Source organism: Mus caroli, unplaced genomic scaffold, assembly GCF_978045245.1.
Source record: "Mus caroli unplaced genomic scaffold, Mus_caroli_1 scaffold_18, whole genome shotgun sequence".
In the NCBI taxonomy this organism is placed as follows: Eukaryota; Metazoa; Chordata; class Mammalia; order Rodentia; family Muridae; genus Mus; species Mus caroli.
Genome location: NW_028227273.1, coordinates 48,825,709 through 48,833,810, shown reverse-complemented (window position 1 = coordinate 48,833,810; position 8,102 = coordinate 48,825,709).

The window sequence follows — 8,102 nt, the reverse complement described above, 5'->3', positions numbered from 1 at the left end:
AAACCTTTAATTCTGGGTTACAACCTGATCCTTAATCCTATATACTATAGACTGATCCCCAATCCTGGGTACAGCCTGCCTACTGGTTCTGAATGCAGATTGAATCTGAAGTCTGACTACAGACCAATTCCTTCTTTCTGGGCCTAGGTTTACCCCTCATCTTGGGCACAGACTTAACGTTAATCCTATGTAGCCAAAATATAATCCCCCTAGCCCAGAAAACAGGCTGATTCATAACCCTGGTCAGAGCCTGATCCTAAACTCTGATCTTAGTCCTATCTAATCCTTGCCACAGACTGGCCTAACTTTGCACAGGTTGCTCTTCATTCTGACCATGGGCTGACCCTAGTGGGTTGGTCTAGGAACACGAGGTAGCAGAAGCGGATAGCCTTCTAACGGAGGGCAGAATCTTTTCTACAAGAGGAATGTGGTGTGCCCAGCCAGGGTTTGGGAAATTTGTGTTTTCCTTTCAAGAGCCATGGTGAGAACCTATGGTCCTTGTAACCCTGGCTATCCTCCAGTTCTTTCTGTGCCTGCCTGGCTGTCCCCACCCCACCAGCTGGCTCCCTCAGAGGAAGACACATGAGAGGGAAGAGGACAGACCCCAGCACAGGAATGTAGAGGAATCATTAGGGAGTAGAGGCTGGACACCCTGCTGTCCGTCCATCTCAGCCCCTACCATCCATTCATCTTCTCCAAGATGGACGCCGGCCACAAGCAAAAGAAAAGCAAGTCCAGATGAGTGGCCAGGCCTGCCTGCCATCTCTTTCCTACACACAGTGCAGGGCCGGAGGGAAAGTTTTGGTACTCTCCAAGACTTGAGCGACCCTCTGAACATCTACTTCCAGGCAGATCTAAAGGAGGTATGTCTAAATCTCCAGGTCTGGATGAAGATGGAAGCTACATATTGTTCAAGATCCAGCAGTCGCCCCATTCTGGCTTTGAGGAACTCTGAGAACTTGCAGCTCATGGACAATCGGTAGCCTTCGACTTGAAGAAACTCCCAAGCCGGGGAGCAGACACAACCTCGCCCCAAGGGAGCTTCTGGTTTGATGGTGGAGACGCTGAAAACACTAGCCTAAAGGGGACTCCTCGCTCCTCTTGCCACATACGCAGATGGCAATGCACATCCACAGAGCTCCTGCCCACAGAGCAGGAAGGATGAAGAGAGGTAAACTGATAGCACTAACCCTGGTAGCCTCCCCAGAGGAAGATGAAATCCTTCCTCCCCCATCTCCTCACTGGACTGACTGCCACCACCCCTGTCCCAGGAATGTTGAAGGCCAAAACCATTTTTCTTAGCCCTGATAGGCCTGGGGCCTGTACTCATTCCCTTGAGGAGCTGGGGAGGGTGGGGGACTGGACAGGCCTCCCAGACATTCCTCCTGCATTCCTGGGGCCAGGCCCTCCTTCCTCCCTGCCTCAGCCTGGTCATAAACTATTTCAGGCTTGCAAAATCTGGTCGGCTGGGTTCTTCAAAACCCTCCCATCATGTGTAGAGGCCAGAGCCCTGGACCAGAAACCCATAGCACCCACAGGATCTGGAGGGTTCTGGTCAACTAGGACAGAGACAACCAAGTGACCTCCTGGGCCACCAATCATCCTGCAGTTGGGAAACAGAGAAGGCGGGGTCTAGACACTCCATGGGGCAGCCTCTTTGGAGCGCCTCTTCTAAGAACTGTGTGGAGAGAGGAGGGGAGACTACAAGAGCAGAGCAGCACATGTTGGGGGGCTAAGAGCATTTAGAAAGATTGGCCCAGGTCTACCTCCCTTTTCCTCTCCACATCTGCTTCCCATACCAAGGCTCAGTTTCTCACTCCAATTGCAAAGTAGACAAGCATGACCAAATGGCCGTAAGGGCTCCATCCAACCACTTGCTCTCCTCTCCAGCTGAGCCTGTCTCCACCTCCATCCCCACAGCCTCCTCTAAACACAGAATGCCCTGAACCACCATGGTACCACAAACCATTCCTGGAGAGATCATCTCATCTCAGCCCCAGCCTTTCCCTCCCTTGGACTGACCTTGAGGCCATCTAGGTAAGACGATGCCCTTATCTCTAGGCAACCATATCCTGGAAGAAACCACCTGGACCATGGGACACTTCTGTGCCTCTGAGATCTGAAGTGGAATGAAGGAGGCCTTTTTGGAAAGGGACCTGTGGCCTGAGGAGATGGTTTCATGGGTAAAATGTCCACTGGGCAAGCACAAGGAGCTGAGGTCAGATGCCCAGCACTTGCAGGGGACAGAGGCAGATGAATCTCCAGGGCTTAGTGACCAGCCTGGCCAAAGCAGGGTTCTTCAGGTTCAGTGAGAGACCTTGTTTCACAAACACGTATTTCTGTGCTATGTGTCATCCTAAGATGCCTCTAACATCACGCCGTAAAAGTGTGCTTTCCTTGGGAATGTACAAAGATCTTTACTAATAAGAATTGAGTTTGCTTTTGAAATAAATAAATGGATGGAGAGGGAGGGATTGAGAAAGACCTTCAACCTCTTGCCTCTACACAAGCCCACACTGTCTAATGTAAACAGGCATGTGCGTGCACAACACACACACACACACATATCAAATAAATAAAAAGAATGCAGGGGAGATGGCTCAGTGATTAAGAGCACCTGTTGTTCTTGTAGACGACCCCGGTTTGGTTCCCAGCACTCACATGGCATCTCAGAACCATCATCGTCATCCCTAGGACATGCATGGCGGAAGGAAAAGACTGTCCCTGTCCCCTGGAAGTTGTCTTCTGACCTCTGCCTGTGAGCTGTGGCCCACAGATGCATGTGCCTGTCTGCATGCAAAACACACAAATAAATGGTAAATGTAAAAGAATGCCTTTAGGAAAATAGCACAAATGACTAATACCCACGCTTCTTCCTAGAACCAAGGGACCTGGTGGCAGATTTCTTCAGACGCCCAGCCCTGCCCCCCTCCTCAAGCCCATTTTCCTAAGCCCCAGTTAGATACCTCTAACCTTGCTTACCTTACAAAGTCAGACGGGATTGGGTCTACATCAACTCTTGAGCCATGTGTTTCAACTTTACCCCAAAGGGCACCTGCCTGGCTCTTCCTTCCCTGACTTGGGAGCTACCAAGAGAGAGAGAGAGAGACAGAGAGAGAGACAGAGAGAGAGACAGAGAGAGAGACAGAGAGAGAGACAGAGAGACAGAGACAGAGAGAGCAGCCTTCAGAGTCCACACCTCCCCTTCCAGGCCCTCTCCTCAGAGCCCTAGACAAATGTATCCCAGAGAATCCAGACTTTAATTCCTCCTGAGTTCAATATGTACCTGTGGGGATCCTGTCGGCAACACACACACACACACACACACACACACACACACACACACCCTGCCTAGCGAGGATTTTTAGATCAAACTCTCTGCTGAAAGAGTGTTTCAGAGACCCATGACACTAGGCCATTCACAACCGTCCACTGGGATCACACAGAACACAACCCCATAGAGAGTTACTGGGAGAAGAAAACTAACATCCATAGGGGTGTCACTTATGCCCAACTCCACCTCCTATGAGCAATACTGAAACATCCCCACAGGTATAAAATACATCCTCTGGGGACCATTGAAATGGCTCAGCCTGCTGCCAAGGCTGATGTTTTAGAGTTCCAGACCCACGTGGTAGAAAACGATAACTAACTCCCAAAACTTGTCCTCTGGTCTCCACATGTGAGTCGTGACACACATGCACACACACGTGCACACACGTGCACACACAATGAATAAAATCTCATTGGTGACACATTAGTTTTAATTGACCCAGAGCAACTTAAGGAGCATAGTAGGGCACCTAGCACCTCAGTCACCTCACTGTGTGGTCATTTCTTTGTGTTCAAAGTCAAACGCTTCTAGACCAGCTATTTGAGGACAGTAATCAATTGTCATCGAGCATAGTTCTTCTGCTGTGCTATAAGACCTTCTGAGTTATTCTTCCGGTCCATCTGCAGTACATGAGAACACTTGGTCTTCACCTCCTCCCCACACCTATACCCATCCCATGATCTGGCAGGCGCTGTTCTAGTCGCTGCTCAGCATTGGTTCCCATGATGGAGGGGCTTCATAGATGAGTGAAAAAGCTTCAGAGCCAACTATACACATGCACACACATACGTTCATGCACATGTACATTCGTGTACACACACACACACACACACTCACATACTCACACATGCAACATGCCAGTACACATATACACGTATACATACACTCGCACACCATGTACAACCTCTCTAACTTGCACACAATACACCCTTTTACACATGTGTATGCACTTGCACACCATGTTCACTCATGAGCATACACACTTTTGCACATACGTTTGCACGCATACACACATGCACACACACATGCTCACCCAGGTGCACACACATGCATGCACACGTGCATGCACAGTGGTCAGCAGCCTCAGGAGTCAGTCCTTTCTGCATCTGTCTGGTGATTCCTAATTTCCCCTGGGTCACACTCTGCATATGCACAGAAACAAATGTGCTCTTGAAGGAGTTCTATACTCAATCTTCATGGCCTTTCCTGGGTTTAAAGATCTCAGTTTCTTCATCTGGGAAGAAGGAACCATGGCGCGTCTTTTTTTTTTCTCTGCACACGATACCCTGTGAGAGGGCTTTCCAATTCCCTTATCATAGAGACTCCAGGTTTGAGCCTTGGGTCACCACGAACTTGCCACCTACACCAGGAACTCAACAGGGGCTTTTGGCCTAGCCTCCCCTTTGGGGTGAGGCCCAGAGGAGGCCACACAGCTTTCCATTGGCTCTTGAGTGTAACCCATTAGTGCTGACAGCAATGGTGCCTGATGCTGACATCAGCGCCCATCTGTTTGTGGTGGGGAGAGGCCTCCCTGGGTGAACACAGCCAGCAAAGACCTCCCAGCTGGGCAGTGGAGGCAGGCTTGCTGAAAGCCCTCATCATGCAGGCACCTTTGGAGGCAGGACTGAGAGATCAGAAAGAAAGCCTCCTGACAGGCAGCCCCTATCCCTCCCAGCCCTGTCACAAAGTGCAATCACACTCTAGCCCAGCTTTGAACCTCCTAGCCCCACCCCCTTCCCCCACCCCCACCCCCACTCCCGCACTACTGACCCCATCAGCATTGTCACAATCTGCTGTCTCCTGGTCACCAAAGTCCCATCGCATCTATCTGCCAGGTGGGGCAGTGCACACCAGCACTTGGGATGTACGTGCAGAAGGATCAGGAAACCTAAGGTTCTCCTCAGCTACCTAGTAAGTTAAAAGCCAACCTGGGCTTCAGGAGACCCTGTCTAAAATATAGAAGCAAACAACATCACCCTCCCCTTCCTCCTCCTCATCATCCACTCGAACCTCTACCACCCACAGCCCTCACCCCTCAAACCTAAAAGGTTACTGTCTAATCAATGATCTATCTCACTCCTTGCCTAAATTCTTTACCAAGCAATGAACTTTGGCTGGAACTCAACAGCAGCCTCAGGAGGGGACAGAGCTGTGTCTCTCTTAATGGCTTCCCTTCCAATGTGGCTGCTCACATGACCATCTGCAGTGGCTTGAGAGAGGTGGGTATTTCCTTCCTTAAAACCCATCGGTCCTCGGTGGATTCACGGCCCTGCCTCTAATCTCTCTGAGCAAGCTCGCTCAGGAACATACATGGCTTGTTTGAACACACACTTCAGGTGCTGAAGGAGACTTAAAAACAGTCACGGAAGATTAGCCTGGGAGATCACCTTTACTTGACTCAACACTCAGAGAAGTCTGAAGAGGACTGTTCCCACATTGGTCATTTCTGACAGGAGATACTCAAACTTCCCCTTGTAGAGCAATCTAAGACGTTGGTTCTCAACCTGTGGGTCTCGACCCCTTTGGAAAGGTCAAACGACTCTTTCACAGGGGTCGCTTAAGACCATCATAAAACACAGATATTCACATTACGATTCATAACAGTAGCAAAATTCAAAACTGTAGTTTGAAGCAACAAAATAATTTTAGGGAACTGTACTAAAGGGACTCTGTATTAGGGAGGCGGAGAACCATCGAGCTAGGGTGTATGAGGTTCTCGACCCAGGCAAGAAGTAGCTATAGCTTCCATTTAGCCTGGCAGGTCTGTGACTGAGCTAAGCATCGGGCCGTGGGAGGGGGAAGGGAAGAAGAAGGGAAGGGGCTAAAGAAGGAGGGAGAAGGAAGGGCCTGCCTCACACTTGGTCCAAAGTCTGACCTGAAGCCGAGACTTGTTTTGGGGGCTGGAGTGGTGGCTCAGTGGTTAACAGCACCCAGTCCTTTTGGGAGGACCTAGGTTTAGTTCCAGCACCCACGGCTAACAATTCTCTGTGACTCCAGTTCCTGGGGTTCTGACAGTCTTTTCTGGCCTCAATGCACACCTGCACACACGCATACATGTAGACAAAACATCCATACACATAAACGGTTTGAAGACTAATATTGGAACAATGGGATCAATCATTTCTATGTTGTGACTCAATTTCCTCCCCTGTGAAACAGAAGAAAGAACCTGCCTCCTAGGGCTGACTTGACAGTCCAGCCTAGCAAAAGTACCTAAGGCCCTTAGCTGGGCCTGACTTGACTGCAAAGCTGAGAGAATTTGAACATTCTGGAACATACAGAAAAAAACACACTGACTGTGTCACCTGACCTATGTCATTTTCAAAGGTCCCCTTTCTTTCTTTCTTTCTTTCTTTCTTTCTTTCTTTCTTTCTTTCTTTCTTTCTTTCTCTCTCTCTCTCTCTCTCTCTCTCTCTCTCTCTCTCTCTCTCTCTCTTTCTTTCTTTCTTTCTTTAATTGCATTTGTCACTCCCAAACCCAGAATTAGGTTGATCACTGATTACTGCCCTTCAGAGAGTTCTGGTGACTTCTTCCATGGGTCCACTTCCTCCTTCCCATGTTGGAATCTGAGCTGAGGCGCCCTCCCCAGCTTTCATCCTTTGATCTTTGTGATAAGCTGGAGACTGGACATTGTATCTGCTCGCCTCTGGGTGAGTTTTCTCCTGCCCTTTGGCCCAGGGCCATGGGAGTAAGAGCTTCCTGCTGTCACCATCAAGGCCACTCTGATTTGTCCCTTTCTGGGAGCATGTGCAGAGAGTCAAATCCTAACAGGACAGAGAGCAAAGCTGTGGAGTGCTAGTTCTCCGAGAGTGATCTTCAGACCAGAGGCCTGAGTGTCATCATCTGGGGACATTGTTAGGCATGCAAATTCTCAGGCCTCACCCCATACCTGCAGACTCTGGAACTTGGATTCCACACTTGGCCAGCATCATATGACTGTGAGGGCACTGCCTTGGAAAGCAGAAACCCTCAGCTTTTCGTAATCTGTATGGATGAGGAGACAATGAGGCGCGTTCAGGTCTATGGAAGCCATGCCAGTATGTCCTTAGCACAGTCTATACACAAGCTCCATCTACGCATGCGCTTATACGCACAGAGAATTCCTGGAATCCTGTGGGAACCAGGCATGGCTTGGGACGTACAGAAGGTCTTGGGAACTCTGGGGCTGCAGGAAGTGGGGAAGGGACAATGCTCTTGGCTCTTGCTTAGGCTTCCTCACCATAGGATTCCACGGCTGCATTGCCCCTGCTGAGATGAGCCCCGCAGTTCCCCAGGCCCGGGATGAACTTATCAGTCATCTTGGCATTCCCAGATGTGGGTTGGCATGGAAGTCCAGCAATCCCCACCCTAACCATGACCTGGCCCAGGGTTATTTCCCAGGCAGAGACCTAATCAAAGAAACTGAGTTTGGGGTACCTGTGTGCTCTCAATCTCTCTGTGCCTAATGCTCTAACAAGACTAGGGACATTCCTCTAGGGAAATGGCCCAGTGGGTAAAGGCATTTGCCACCAAGCCTGGCAACCCTAATTTGATCTCTGGGACCCACATGGTAAAAGAGGAGAAGAGACTCTCAAAAGTTATTCCTCTAAACTACTACTACACATATAGACACTAAATAAATGCATACTGTAATGATTTTTTAAAGACTTAAGCAATGGAAGGACACAAAAGGTTTTCATCTCTACCACTAGACCAGAGGGTACAGCAAAATGTCGTAGCAGTGGGTGCTGGAGGCAACTGTCTCCCCTGCACTAAGCCATCAAGGCGA